The sequence below is a fragment of the Tursiops truncatus genome, chromosome 3 (assembly GCF_011762595.2).
Source record: "Tursiops truncatus isolate mTurTru1 chromosome 3, mTurTru1.mat.Y, whole genome shotgun sequence".
NCBI lineage: Eukaryota > Metazoa > Chordata > Mammalia > Artiodactyla > Delphinidae > Tursiops > Tursiops truncatus.
Genome location: NC_047036.1, coordinates 53,100,705 through 53,116,645, shown reverse-complemented (window position 1 = coordinate 53,116,645; position 15,941 = coordinate 53,100,705). Strand labels below are relative to the sequence as shown.

Genomic DNA, 15,941 nt, shown 5'->3' with positions numbered 1-15,941 from the left:
CAGGTTGATATTATCAGTCATTGTTTTTATGAGAAAGGTGAATGAGATTGAAAAATAAGCTTGTCAAGCTCCTGAAATGCCAGCTTAAGATGAGGTAAGTATTTAATGAAGGGTCAAATTCTTCACTGTTAACCCCTCTCCTACATATACAAGATTCCAGGTTCTTTTCACTGACTTGAATTCTCTTGTCTATGTTCCATCCGCTGACCCATGCTTATTCAGTAGGGTTTCCTTCACCCTACACAGAACAGCATTAAGGTTAATATCCCTGGAGCCTCGCCTTGAACTTAGACACTATAGGAGATTAAGTCTTCTAGTGTAAGCATGAGGCCTGGGAAGCTGTCAGCTCCCTGCACTGACACGCTTGCCATGAGGCCGTGTCCAGTGAAAAGATACGAGGGCAAGTGGAGTTAATACTGAGTTTCAAAATGTATTCTGATCATGGCCTGGTCTGGGGATTCTGCTATAAATTTACTTTGATCTCTGTCCACTCTTGTCATCAGAGTACCCAGAAGGGACTACATCCCCAAGGCTGTCCATACCTACAAGTGTACTTTGGTCATCTTCTAAATGCTGTCTTGAGAGGTTTGCATATAGGAGTGTGAAGAGCACCTTGCCCATCCTGAATGAGCAATGCTTGTAATCGCTGTATACCTTAAGAACTAAAGCTTAAAAGCTGGGCTAGAAATGTAAAGAAAGTTGCATCAATGGGAACGGGTTGTTAGAAAGCTCTTCTAGAATTACTAAGCAAATTTTTTTGCTTACATTGCTAAAATGTGAAGGAAGATAAAAAAAGATCAATGAAAATTAACTTGTAGGGATAGATCTGAATGCTGAAAAGCTAAGAGATGGATAATAAGTAGGGTTACATCGTGCTGGGCATATTAAAAAAACATTTTTAAACAATATCATAGGGCAAGAGAGATTCAGATTTCTAAAGGGAATAGATAAAACAAAGGAAACCAAATAAAACTGATTTCTCTTTCCTGATAGGTTAGGTAGAGAAGTACATAATCCACAAGGGCAGGTTGAAGGACAAGGTCCGAGAGGGGAAAGGACAGACTAAATATGAGCCAGAATGGGAAGAGAATGTGATATTTTCCTCAGGTGTTCCCTGGATCCCAGGAGAATTGGAGGCTCAGAAAATGTAGCAAATAACCAATAACTTCACAAAATTAAAGAGGAGAGAACAGATAGACATGGGAAATGAAGCACTTTTCTCCCAAATTAGCGACTCCTTGATTTGTACAAAAGATAAGTAGATTAGAACATATGATGGTGCCATTTGCAGTGAAACGGATGCACCTAGAGATTGTCATACTGAGTGAAGTCAAACAGAGAAAGACAAATATATGATTATCGCTATATGTGGAATCTAAAAAAATGGTACAAATGAACCTATTTACAAAACAGAAATAGAGTCCCAGATGTAGAAAATAAACTTATGGTTACCAAGGGGGAAAAGGGAGGGAGGGATAAACTGAGAGATTGGGACTGACATATACACACTGCTATATATAAAACAGATAACTGTATAGCACAGGGAACTCTACTCAATACTCTGTAATGACCTATATGGGAATAGAATCTAAAAAAGAGTGGATATATGTATATGTATAACCGATTCACTTTGCTGTACAGCAGAAACTAACACAACATTGTAAATCAACTGTACTCCAATAAAAATTAATTTAAAAGAAAAAGATATGCATGGTGGCAGCCCAGCTCACAGGACCAGGGAGGGTTTCAGAATCACTGATTGTAAGCATATTACCCTAGCACTCTGTCTACCCTATCACTGACTCTCAAGCAGGGTCCTGGGAGAAGCCCCATAGCCTAATCTCCCCTGGGAGAGGAGTTAGGCTGCTAGAAAATGTGTCATACTTACAGGGCTGGAGGGGGTCATCCTGCAGGAAGGAGACTCCTGGGTGAGAAACAGAGAAGAGTGTGTCTCTCCGTTCAAAATCAGCTGTCTGCAAGAGCCATCAATAAACCAAGCAGAGCACTGGCCTCCAACAGAGCTCAGCAATCCAATTACGGAGCAGAGAGCAATGCTGCGAGACCAACGCCAACATCTGACAAATAGGAAGGCTAACTTCGAGACTGCTTTAAGACCACACTTCCTTGCCACTTACTGTAGACAGCCTTCCTATGAGCCTCCTTCCCCCTACTGGGTTAGGTATCCCTCTATTGAGCTCTGCAACTGAGAGCTCCTGCATGAAAAGTGTTCCCCCACCATATCAGAATCTGTGTGTTTGCAGATCACTCCCCCTTAGAGTAAGAGCTCCGTGAGGGCAGGGGCTGTATCTCCATCTTTTAATCCTCAATACACCATTAGGATGAACGTGAAGACAAGGGATAAAGGGAGGAAGAATTTGCTCAGGGTTAGAAAGATACTTGAAAGCAAGTATTTTTAAGACGGACCCCTTACCTGTTTTAAAAAGCCCTTTCTGTCTATTCCTCTTGGAATTTCATGAGCCCATACCATTATTCATATACACTGTACCTGTTAGACAGGTCTACTGCCTCAGATTTCAAAATCTCAGAAAAGAGACCACACACATGTAGCTGTGTATCCGTAGACACATGTAAATATGTGTCTAACTAGTTTGTATGAAATGCAAAATGCTTTTTGAGTAACAGTGAACCTCAGACACTAATCATTACATTAGACTCTCAATCTGGAATTAACTTCAAGGACATGGTGTTTCTTGATCCAGAAGCTTGGTCTAAGGTACATCATTTCTCATCCAGCTCCTGAGCATGAATTACAGTGCAATTATAAGAAGTGTCAATTAAGTGGGTCAGTGTGGTTATATTTAGCCCTTTGGTAGCTGACACTAAGACCTTTCTGTAATATAAGATTAAGGTTAATTTATCAGTTCTTCTTTTCTTGAATATTTTTCCAGGTCAGGCATCTACAGTTATTGAAAATTATCCCATTAAAATAAGAGGTAAAAATTTCCATTGAAGTACCCATAGGGAACATATACAGACAGAGGTAGAAACCATGTGCTTCTGCAGAACATATACAGACAGAGGTAGAAACCATGTGCTTCTGCAGAAATCAGAATTTTATTCCATTCTTAAAGTTGACTCAGATTATTCCACAAATCAGAGGATAATGTGTCAGCGAAGACACAAAATTTTTTAGCCAAGGACTTCTCAAGCAAGCTTCAATCATTGGATTTATTAATTTATATCATTTTTATAACAACAAAATTTTTTTTCTGAATGTTAACCTTTCATTTTGTTTCAATTTAGGTGTGTTTAAACTTTTTTTTATTTTTTTACCTCTTTATTGGAGTATAATTGCTTTATTATGTTGCGTTAGTTTCTGCTGTACAACAAAGTGAACCAGCTATATGTATACATACATCCCCATATCCCCTCCTTCTTGCGTCTCCCTCCCACCCTTCCTATCCCACCCCTCTAGGTGGACACAAAGCACCGAGCTGATCTCCCTGTGCTATGCGACTGCTTCCCACTAGCTATCTATTTTACATTTGGTAGTGTATATATGTCCATGCCACTCTATCACTTCTTCCCGGCTTCCTCTTCCCCCCCAGTGTCCTCAAGTTCGTTCTCAGTACCCTTTTTTTAGATTCCTTATATATGCATTAGCATACGTTATTTGAACAAAATTTTTAAAGAAATATTAACTCATAGGAGAATAAATATGATGTTAAGCATAAAAAGTGATAATATTTTCACTTTTCATAAATCATAGAAATGCAATTAAAACATCAATCAGATATTTTTTACGTGTTTAACTGGCAAAGACTAAAAAAAAGGTAATACTCAATGCTGGTGAGAGCACAAGGAGATAAATACGCTTTACCAACTTTCTGGAAAGTAATCTGGAGAATGAAAACACACACACTACACATATGCACATGCATATAGACGTGTGTGTACATATACACAGATATTTACATATAAATGTCTATGTGTGCATATATACATATAAATAATATACACACACATATATATTTGAACTAAGTCCGCATTCTAGAAATTATACAAATCTAATTGAGTAAATGCACAAAAATCTATGCATATGAAAATTAATCTTAGAAGTCCTTGTAATAGTATAACATTGGGAAAAACCCAAAGGTACAAGACAAGGGCAACTGTTAATAAATATTGAACAGCCATAAAATGAAATATTATAAAACCAATAAAGACCATTGTGGTAGAAAGAGTAATGCATTCCAAACATACGAGGTTCTAATTCCTTGAACCTGTAAATATGTTACCTTAATAGGAATTTTGCAGATGTGATTAAATTAAGGATATCGCAACGAGGAGATTATCCTATATTATCCAGGTGGGCCCTAAATGTAATCACAAATGTCTTATAAGAGGGAGGCAGAAGGAGATTTGATTATAGAAGAATGTAGTATGACACTGAAGCAAGATGCCTTGCTGATGGTTTTGAAGATGGAGGCAAGATCCAGAGTGAAAGAATACAAGGAATGCAGCTCTTGTAACTGGAAAAGGCAAGGAAACACATTCTACCTAGTGTTTCTAGAGGGACCTCAGCCCTGCTGACACCATGATTTCAGCCTAGTGAAAAGGACTTTAGACCCTACAGAACTATTAGAGAATAAATATATGTTGTTCTAAGCCACTTCGTTTGTTGGTATTTGTTACAGTAGCCATAGGAAACTAAAACAATGCTTTTTAAAAATATGTAATAAGTGGTAAATGCTCCTGAAATATTTTTTTTTAAAAAAAGGAAAAAATGGAGTTCTATGATCTAAATTATTTACAATGTCATAAATATGAATGTACATGGATAAAAGAGATGGAAGTAAAGAAAGCATTTTTAGTGGACATTTATGAGTATGGGATTATGGTGATTTTATTCCTCTTTATACTTTTTAATAATAACTCTATATTATTTTTAATTAGGAAGAATCCCTTAGTTTCCATTTGACAGTCTTTTCAGGACCTGAAAGTTCAAGTGCCTGAGAACTTACGAATACTTAGAAGCGTTTACAAACTTAAGACATACACCTTAACCCCAAAATTTGATAAAATTTGATTGCTGTTTTTTGACAAACAAAATTAATGCATTACATAAAAGCTCTACAAGCCTTAGAAATATATACTAAAATTGCTTTAAAAAAGAATTTTATAAATTCTTTTTTATAAAAGAATTCTTTATAAAAGAATTTTATAAATAAAAATGAAAAATATCTCTTTTCCAGACATAAAACCTTACCTGTCTATGGCAACTGGGCAAATGGGTATTTGCAAAGCTGGCTGGGCTATGAATCCATACTGAGCTTTGTTTTCGGTTGAATATATATGTTATTAGTTGCAGATTGGTCAGGCTGTGCATTTTATGTGATCAGTTTTGAATTCCAGACCTGCTTCCCTCCACTGAGCCACAGATGAAAGCTGTCTTCTTTCATTGCTCAGAAAAATTATATACTCTTTAAAGCAAGCTCAGTTTTAATATTAGTCAAATATGGGTGCAGTAAAAAGTGATGCTCTTAATTTCCAAGAAATATATTAGCTATAATTTGGGATCCCCTCCCCCCAGCACATAGAAACATTACTCTATATGAGGCTAGATAATTCAGATTTTACTGCCTTTACTTAGCTAGACTCTGAGGACTGAAAGGCTGCGACCAAGTTTCTGGTACCAACCATGGAAATATTCTTTGAACCAATGTATTGTCATACATGTCATAGAAGACAACCATATTAATCTTCAAAGGGATCAACAAACTTTCAAACATAAGTTATTCCAGTCAATAAGAGCTACAACAATAGCCAATCATGTCATCCATTATAGTGATAGATGGGAGACAGATGAACATCTATCAACATGAAACAAGAATTATCTCTACCAGTGACTCTTAGGACACAGAATTCTAAAGAGTGCTAATATATCAAGGTTAAAGAAGAACAAGGGCAGATGACATGTACACGGCAGAAATAGAAAAGTGAAGAGAAAAGAGAAAATCCTACTCAAAAGTGGCAGAAAAATACACTAGTTTGGAAAATTAGAAAATGGGAGAAAAGTAAATTGGGAGAGCTTTTACTGTATATAAAGTGATAAAAGAACAACGGTATTTCCGGTTTTCTCCCTACTGGCCTCACCCTGGTCGTGGCCTCCATTACCTCCCGCCTGGGTTAATTCCATTCTCTCCCTGCTCCCCACTCCATATTATTCTTCCAGAGCTGCCCAGCTCCATCGTATGCATATAATCATTTCACTCTCCTGTGAAACAAGATTCAGTAGCTCCCCACTGCTGCAAGCAACATTTCTTCAAGGATGGTTTCTGTCCTACTATGCTTGAATTACCTGGATTGCTTGTTAGAAATGCAGATTTGGGGAGGCTTCTCCAAACCCCCTGATCTAGGATTTCAGAACGTGAAGCCCAGGAATGTGCATTCTACCAAAGTGCCCAGGGGATTCTTATCTACATTAAGGTTTTAGAGGTTCTTCATAGGAAAATCAAAATCTCTTTAAATGGAATACTTGATAGTGTAGTCCCTTGTTATCTCTCCTGCCTCATCCTTTGACATGTGCCCCTTCGTGCTTTATGCTCCAATAAGAGTAAAATATGTACTTTTCAGAAATATTGAATCACCTGAAGCTCCCCAGACACAGCAGCTCTGCAATACCTCATTGCCTTTGTACATCCTGTTCCCTGTTTCTAGAATTTCTACCTCCTCTGCCTGGAAAACTTCTGCTCATCTTTCAAGTGTGAACTGAAAGGTCACCTCTCAAGCACAGTCTGCCTAACTTTCTCTCGCATGCCTGAGTGTTTTTTCTCCTGGATCGCCAAAGCATTTTATGCATATACATTCCTCTTTCACAGCATTCATTCTACTGTGCATGATGACGTGTTTATAGGTCCAACTCTCCACTAGGCTTTAAGCTCTCCACGTACAAGGTCAGTTTTTATTCATCTGTGTATGCCTCGGAGTACACAGTATATACTCAGCAGAATGCATGGATGCACATACATTATTTTCTAAAGTTAGTTAAAAAAATAAAAAACTAAACCGATTATTTTTCTATTTCCCTAATAGAAGGCTTGTGAGTTTCTACCCACAAGCCCTAGAGGGATGCTTCCAAAACCATGTTGGCTTTTGTCAACTGGTTGGGTGATTTTTCTTTTAAAGCACTGCCATTATTGATAGCCTTCATGATGATTAATAAAAAGAACAATAGAAATTTAAGTCTATGATTTTTAGGCAGATTTTAATGACTCACTAAGAAATGAATCAAAAAACACTATCAGCTTTTGACTTTTCCTTCACAACAAGTATGCCTGAAGTAAAGTTACTTTGTCTTCCTTGAAAAAAGTGACTAAAAACTGGAACTCAGGCAGGGTGACCTTTATCTGAGGCTGGAAACTCAGTCCTACTGGGGACATGATCGGCACAAACAACTCACTGCTGTGATCAGAGGAGAAGCGAGAGCACCACAGCGGTAGCGCTCAAGGTGTGCAACCTGCTGAAGACCTCCTCGCAGCCCGGGACCCCCGGCTCAGCTATGTCAGCTTCCACAGCAAAACCTTCCATCCTATTTAAGAGGAGCTGCAAAGGTGAACAGACACAGCCGATCTGAGCAACCCTGGACAAGCAGCCTCCTCTGTCCATCTCCTGTCCTAGCACCTCTATTCCCCTTTGGCAAATGCCCATTCCTACATCTCAGTCCTGCTCTTATTTCACAGTCAACCAATCCCATCTGAGGGTTTAACTAAGGATTAATGTTTCAGTTGATAATATTGAAGATGCGACTATTTAGCTGGGTTTATATTTTCCATTTTTTTTAAATTGAAGTATAGTTGATTTATAATGTTTCAGGTGTACAATAAAGTGATTCAGTTCTACATACATACATATATACACACACACACACACACACACACACACACACACACACACACACACACACACACACATATATATATACTTTTTCAGATTCTTTTCCATTATAGGTTATCACAAGATATTGAGTATAGTTCCCTGTGTGATGCAGTAGGTCCTTGCTGTTTATCTAGTTTACATATAGTAGTGTGCATATGTTAACCCCAGATTCTTAATTTATCCCTCCCTCCCCTTCCCCTTTGGTAACCATAAGTTGGTTTTCTGTGTCTGTGAGTCTATTTCTGTTTTTAATTTGTATCATTATTTTAGATTTCACATTTAATTGATATCATATGATATTTGTCTTTCTCTGACTTACTTCACTTAGCATGATAATCTCTAGGTCCATCCATGTTGCTGCAAATAGCATTATTTCATTCTTTTTTTATGACTAGTTAATATTCCATTATGTGTATATACATACATATATATGTCACATCTTCGTTATCCATTCATCTGCTGATGGACATTCAAGTTGCTTCCATGTCTTGGCTATTGTAAATAGTGCCTCTATGAACACTGGAGTGCATATATCTTTCGAATTAGAGTTTTCACCTTTTCTGGGTATATGCCCAGGAGTGAGATGACTGGATCATATGGAAACTCTATTTTTAGTTTTTTTAAGGAAACTCCATACTGTTTTGCATAGTGGCTGCACCAATTTACATTCCCATCAACAGTGTAGGAGGGTTCCCTTTTCTGCACATAGCTGGGTTTACATTTTCAAGAGGATTGAAAGTTTTAGAGAAAGGTACAAGGAGTAGGTGTGGGGCAGAGTCCACCCCTGACTGCAGGAGTCTGAGTTCAGTGGATGAGGGTACCAATCAGAATCTGGAGAGGAGTTTCCCAATGAGAGGTGGCCATCATGCCATCTCCCCACTGCTTTTCATTAGAGAAAACCAGAAGTGAAGACGCAAAATCTCGCCCTGATATAGATTCTACCGTCTCTTAGTTTCCACACAAGCATCAAGGGTAGAAGACTTATTAAATAATTATGCAGCCACCAAAAGTGATCATTATAGATTATATAAAAGCATGGTTATTTGTAACTTGAAAAAGACAAGAGAAAAAGTTTAACTACAGTATGATTATAATCATATGAAATCACGTATGCATACAGAAAAGGATTTGTAGGCATCACAGAAAACTGAACACAGTTCCTCCTAAGTGATTTATTTCAGTCTTTTATTCCTGCTATTGTTGTTTTAATAAATATGGAAGAACACTGTAAATTTTAACAGTTATTTCCTAGTCTTCAGCAACTTGCTCCACGATTATATCAATTCGCCTTGCTGCCAACTCACCTTCCCCGAAACAACTCTAACTACCTTCAAAATAACACCGCCTGATGCAAAACACACAGAAAAAGCAGGAAGGCTTGGGCTACCTCTGGTGGAGGCTTGGGGAGGGATAACCTTCAGTTGTTCACAAACACTAAACTATAAGTTGCCAGGGGCTAAAACTGAACATCTGGACATCCGGAGTGGCATTTGATACCATCAAGTCCTTTCTCTCCCCTTCAAAATAACCTGTTCCTTCTACTTATCCTTTATTAGAGTCTAGTACCACAGCTTTAAAAACATAACTGCAGAATTCATGGCTCTCATAGATCCATCTACTGACTCTGTCCCAGAAATGGGATCAGATATAGCCAGCTCTCCGTAACCGCTGTTTCCCCATCCATGGGTACAGAGGGCCCACCATCCTACACCATCTTATAAAAGGGACATGAGCGTCCACAGATTGTGGTGCCCATGGTGGGTCCTAGAACTAATCCCCTGTGGGTACTGAGGGGTGACTATATGTAATTCGGTGGGTTGCCAGGTATCCATAGAGTACATAAAACATGAGGTATTGTTTGTTACTTTCAGCCTTTCTGGGGAGCAAAGCCGGCTGCATATAATTTTCATAAATGGAAAGCTCTGGCCCAGTCCCACAAATCACAAAGGCCTTTTTAGTATGTGTTTTAGAAATATTGATATAAGTCAAGGCATGGAAGTTCTGAGTGGATCTAATACCCACCTGTCAACAGGTGGTCAATGGGTTGAGCCCACTGGTTAGCATAAGTAGGCAAACAAGGACAATTTTGGAAAGGAAGGAGGCAAGAAGTCTTTGTGACGTCTCATAAGTAAGTATCACACCATAAATTATTGAATTTTTCAATGTGCTACTTCCAAGGGAAGCAAATGAAAGAACAAGTGGGAAACAATGAACAGATGAACAGACCAGAGTATGTAAACCAGACAGCCAGGTTTTATAAATGCATACTAAGTACCACAAAAATGTGTCCTTCTCCAATGCCATTGGCCACCTCAGAGGAGATTAAGGCATAACTGCTTCTTTGAATGATACAGGAATTTAAGGTCCTACATTTCAGAGTCACCATGTCTTGAGAAGCTTCCACTGCAACAATTCTGAACCTTGTTTATTTTTATTTTTCATCCAAAGACTCGGCATTTCCAGAGGGAATAACTAAAATCTGTGCTGTTTTCCTACAAATAGCCCAGTAAATAAAACAATAAGAACATCTCCTTTGCCAGTGAAATCATATCTAATCTACCTGTCAGATTCCTGGAAACTCTAGAATAGATTCATATCTCAAAGTTTCCAAGAGTAGTTAAGTAACTTTAAAAAAAAATCTCATGGAGAAATATGACCACATAAATGTATCATCACCTGAGAGATGAAGGAATACAGAACAGTTGTGGTCACATGGCTCTTTAAATTTGGGTGTGAAAACTGACTTCATAAATAGAATATACTTCTAATTAAAATTTATTATTGATTTCAAAACAAAACTCATAGTATTTCCAAGGCCATATAAAAATTTATTTTTCTTTCTTTGGTTAAAGAGAATAAGCAAAGCATGAGTAACAGAAATTCACTGACGATCCATAAATTTCATCTTATGAAATTATTTTAACTTCTTGTCACAATGAACCTTCCATAGAGTTGTCCGCAACTGGCAGACTCTTAAGTCTGAATTTCACTTCTTGGGCTTCTCCCTACGAAACCTGTGTGGACTTGCCAGATAGCAGAGAAATGCCCTAAGGTAGAGATCTAGAGAAAAGTGACAAAAGCAAAATTCTCAGCTTGTGTGTGTGTGTGTGTGTGTGTGTGTGTGTGTGTGTGTGAGAGAGAGAGAGAGAGAGAGAGAGAGAGAGAGAGAGAGGGAGAGAGAAAGAGAGAGAGAGAGAGAGAGAGAGAGTCAGCCTGACTTTTCTGGCACTGAATACAGATTAAAAAAAATTAATGAAAATGAGACATGGAATACAAATATCATTTAAAACATATTTAAGATAAACAGTATAAAAATTCTTTTATTTTAAGGAAAAATATTGATCATATTTTTACTTATTCTAGAAAAACATTTCCTTCTTTCTTGGTTGAAAATGCTTTTACTTAGTGTGAATGTGTTTAATTGCAGACTCTCGGGAACTCTCTTAAAAAGTTCCTCTGAAACTGTATTCCTTTCCTTAAAGGAGCTGGTTTCAACATGTCAGTGGGGGAAAACAAATAACACTTCACCGTATAAAACAGCATTTTCACAGGGCTATGCTTGTGTGCCAATATGAGTTTTAACCAAACCCACACACCTGCGTTGCTGTTGTGTATCTATTTCCAAATATTAAAGACTCTGCCCAGTTTGCTTGAGTAATTCTGGGCTGACACATACTTTAGTGACGCAGTGAGAACCTCAACTGATCAATGACTGGGCAAAATCACTGTGAAGACAAACAGCTTTCCCCAGATATTCCACACTGTTGCTATTTTTAAAGACTCGATGAGCTTATCTGGTTTCCTAAAGGGAAAATAAGTAGCCTTAACCAGATAATGTATAAATAGGGGTGGAGGAGAGAGACATGGTTGAAAGGTGTTTCTGAGAATCCAAGAAGAGAATTCAGGGCCATTTAAAAAACATCAAGGTCCTAAGAACTCTTACCTTTGGAAGTCACAACTGACATACTATCAAATGTGTTAAAATACACCCAAATCACATATTAAATCTTTTTTTCTCGCCTGTGAGATATGTTTTAAGTATTTCACATTTTTGCTTTATAGCTAAACTAGTCATCACACACACTTGCGAATTCTCATGAAGTGCGAAGATCTAAAATAGAAATTGTTTGCAAAGATTACAATTTTATGAATGTTAAATTTAACAATTAATAAAGTGGATATGTTATGTTGACAGACAAATATTCCTCTAATAAAGCTCTAAGCACAACCTGACTTCAGACATGGAGTCAGGTTAAAATGTGGAAAAAAATGTATGTTTTCGTGGATAAAATATGGTATAAATTTTGATTCTGCAGTTTTCTTTTTGTGTTTTTTGAACAAAAACACCTTCCTCCTTTGCGTCAAACTTGGCATAATTCTACGAATGTCTCTTTGTGCTCGGGAAGCTGGGTATGTACGGAGAAGTGATCTCCCATAGGGATGAGAACACGGATTCTGGAGCCACTGCCTGGGTTTGTCATTACAGCATTGATCCTTATGAGTTCTGTGATCTTGGGTAAGTGCCTTAGTTTTCTATTCTATAAAATGAGAATACGAGGACTTACAGCCCAGGACGGTTGCTAGGATTATGTTAGCATTTTTCGAGTGTTGAGAACAGTGCCTGATATTCTAGAAATATTAGTCATGTTACTGTTATTTCAGACCTAATGCATGAAATGGTTCTGGAGGAATCACTCACTTTCCCCAACAAAGCTGCTTATCTACTGGGAGCTATGTTGAAGGAAGTAGATGGACCCCAATTTCCAGGCAGATATATCCAGATGCCAAGTCCTGGACCAGTGTCCTTATCTTCCTTTTCCTTCCCAGAGATTGCTCTCTATGCTGGGAGCAGGAGTGATCCCAATGCTAAGGATAGGTCCTTCCAGGTTAAGGGTCAAGGAATAGGCACAGGATCAGAGAAATTAAACACCTGCTCTCCCCAGAATAAATACTAGAGTCACCTCCCTCTAGTGGCTGAGATAGTCAATTACAACTCCCCCAGCCAACTAACCTTTTTTTTTTTTTTTTTAACATCTTTATTGGAGTATAATTGCTTTACGATGGTGTGTTAGTTTCTGCTTTATAACAAAGTGAATCAGGTATCTGTTGTAAAGATAATAGAGACCATGGTAAACTTAAGTGAAAAGTCCATTCTAAGCCAGTGGAGAGCAAGGCACAAAATAATAAACCAATTAAGTTTTTTCATAAAGAATTAAACATTTGCACAGTGTCATAATTATTAACCGTAGCATCACAAAATGCGCAACTTTAATTAAATGTAACCCCATTGTAGGTATTTAATACCTACTTCATTGTCCTCTAAGTGCAGCCAGTGTAATCCACATGATAAATAGCTTTTTCTTTCCCTAAGTTTTTCTAATGGATTGGGCTCATTAGTTTACATAATCATCCCTAAAACTAGGACAGTGCTCCCACTGTCTCTGTGTAGTAAAATATTAATCCTACCAAACCAAATATTTGACATGATCTGTTAGGCTTGGAGTGTTTTCCTTAAACCATTAACTTCTCAGGGGTATGAGGAGACAGGGAAAAAAAGAAAAATACCACATCTTTCACCATAGTTGTGTTACATAAGGAATATATAACAAAGAGAAATGGATTTTGTTTAAAAGTATTGAAATTATTTTTTAGCAGTTTATGTCCTAAACCATTGCAGCCACTCAGACATCCAGCTCTTCTGAAAGGTTCTGATTTTAAAAACACAAGGCACATGGTTCATCAGCATACACTATGTGCTGTATACTGATGAAAGGTTACAGCAAATAAAATGTAAAAGTGTGACTACTTTTTCATTTATAAATTCACTTAAGAAGGCTAAAAAATGTCAACCTACCAGATAAAGAAGATCTTCCTGAAACAAAGCGCTCCTGTTTTTTTTCACATAAACTTTATACACACATATACACACACTTGACTTTAAAAAACTTTTTATAAAATACACCCAATTAAAAAGTGTATTTCATTTTTATTTGTTTCCTCCCACCCCTAAAGAGTGTATTTTTTTTCTCTTGCTGTTAAATACACCAACATCAAGAAATATTTTTTAGCACATAAAGTACCATGAAGAATCTAGTAAATCTACATAATTTCATACTCACTAAGATAATTGAGAGGTGTGTAAGAATACATACATGTGCATGCATATTTGCATGAAGCAAAATATTGCATTGGAGAAGGAAGAATATGAGTTTTGGAAATTTTTATTTGATGTGGTGTCAATTCATCTAAGGAGCGATATTCTCTCAGCACTTGCACCCACAGGGCTAGAAATAAGCCGTGGAAAAGAAAAACTGATGTGCACATTTACAGATTCTCTTTCTACACTAAAGATCAATTATTTCTCTGTTTAAAAACCAATGATCCAGACAAAGCTAAACATACTCTTACCATAAAATCCCCAGCAATTGCACTCCCTGGAATTTATTCAAAGGAGTTGAAAACTTGTGTGTCCACAAAACCCTGCACATAGAGGTTTACAGCAGTTTTATTCATAATTATCACAACTTGAAAGTGATCAACATGTCCTTTAGTAGGTGAATGGATAAACTGTGGTATATACAGCAATGGGATATCATTCAATGCTAAAAAGAAATGAGCTATCGAGTCATGAAGAGACATAGAGCAATCTTAAATGCATATTACTCCGTGAAAGAGCCAATCTGAAAAGGTTACGTACTGCATGATTCCAACTAAATGACATTCTGGAAAAGACAAGACTATGGAGACAGTAGTGGTTGCCAAGGGTTGGAGGCTGGAGGAAGGGGTGAAGAGAGGCAGCACACAGGATTTTTAGGGCAGTAAAAATACTCTGTATGATACCAGAATGATGGATACACATCATTACACATTTGTTCAAATCCAGAGAATGCACAACACCAAGAATCAACCGTGATGTAAACTATTATGGACTGAGGTGATAATGATGTGTCAATGTGGGTTCATCGATCGTAAAAAATGCACCACTTTGGTGAGGAAGTCAGTAACAGGGGAGGCTGTGCATGTGTGGAGGAGGGTGTATATGCTGTATGGGAAATCTCTGTACTTTCTCCTCAATTTTGCTGTGAACCTAAAACTGTTCTGCTTTAAAAAAATAAAGTCAATTAAAATTGTTTTGAAAAAATTTGGCCTATACTTTTGGCCAAAGGATATCTATGACGATCGATAAATTATTCTTTCTAAAAAGACAAAAAAAAAAAAAACCCACCCTATAATCCCTACAGCTCACAAAAATAAAGCCCAGCTTGGTCCGGTCTCCCACTCCTGTCTCAGCACTTAACACGTTCTCCCTTCCGTTCAGTTCCCCACGCTGTGCTCACCAGGAACCATGCTCCCTGTGCTGTAACCACAACACAGGCTCTCAGCCCACCCCATCTGCCCTTGCTGTGCCCTCTGCCCAGGAGGGGCTCCCCTGCAAGCTCTTCTTCTTTTCCCGACTGACATCTTTTCATCCTTCTACAGCCAAAGAGCATCTCCTCTGGGAGCTTCCCGCTGAAACCGAATCAGACAGAATTAATCCTCTCTCCCCTTGTCTGTTAGCTGTTTTCAGTTAACTGTTTAATATGACAGTTAACTGTTTGCGTGTTGGTCTTCCCTGAGGGAAGGTCATGGATCTTCCATCTTGGTAGCCCAGCCTCTGTTGTGAGGTCATTCCCGGCAATCAATACGTGTTTGTAGGATGAATGACAGGTTCCACAATGTGTGTCTACACGAAGGTGGCTTCAAATCTCTTGGAGCCGTAGGAGGTATGTGAGTAAAAAGTGAGGCCCAGGCTCCCCTTGTTGCTGTAGTACTTACTGGAGTTTTCACTACCATGTTAATACAGTGCTGATTTTTTTCCTAACTGGATTGTTTCTACTCCCCTCCCCATACACCACACCCTTATTCCATCTACCCAAACCTTATCCTTCCTCCAAGCCTGGCCTCCTATCTCACCTACCCTGAAGGCCTTTTTCAGTTACACAGACATGCCCAGGCAGGCTCCAGGTTGAAGGAAAAGAAATAGGTTCAGTCGTAAAATCACT

At 38.1% G+C, this 15,941-nt stretch overlaps 1 protein-coding gene across 3 annotated transcripts in view; it reads right to left on the bottom strand.

Moving 5' to 3' along the window:
- Positions 1–15,941, bottom strand: part of MAST4 (microtubule associated serine/threonine kinase family member 4) — a 568,618-nt gene that overhangs the window by 163,403 nt on the left and 389,274 nt on the right. The gene's annotated exons all lie outside the window — the stretch shown is intronic.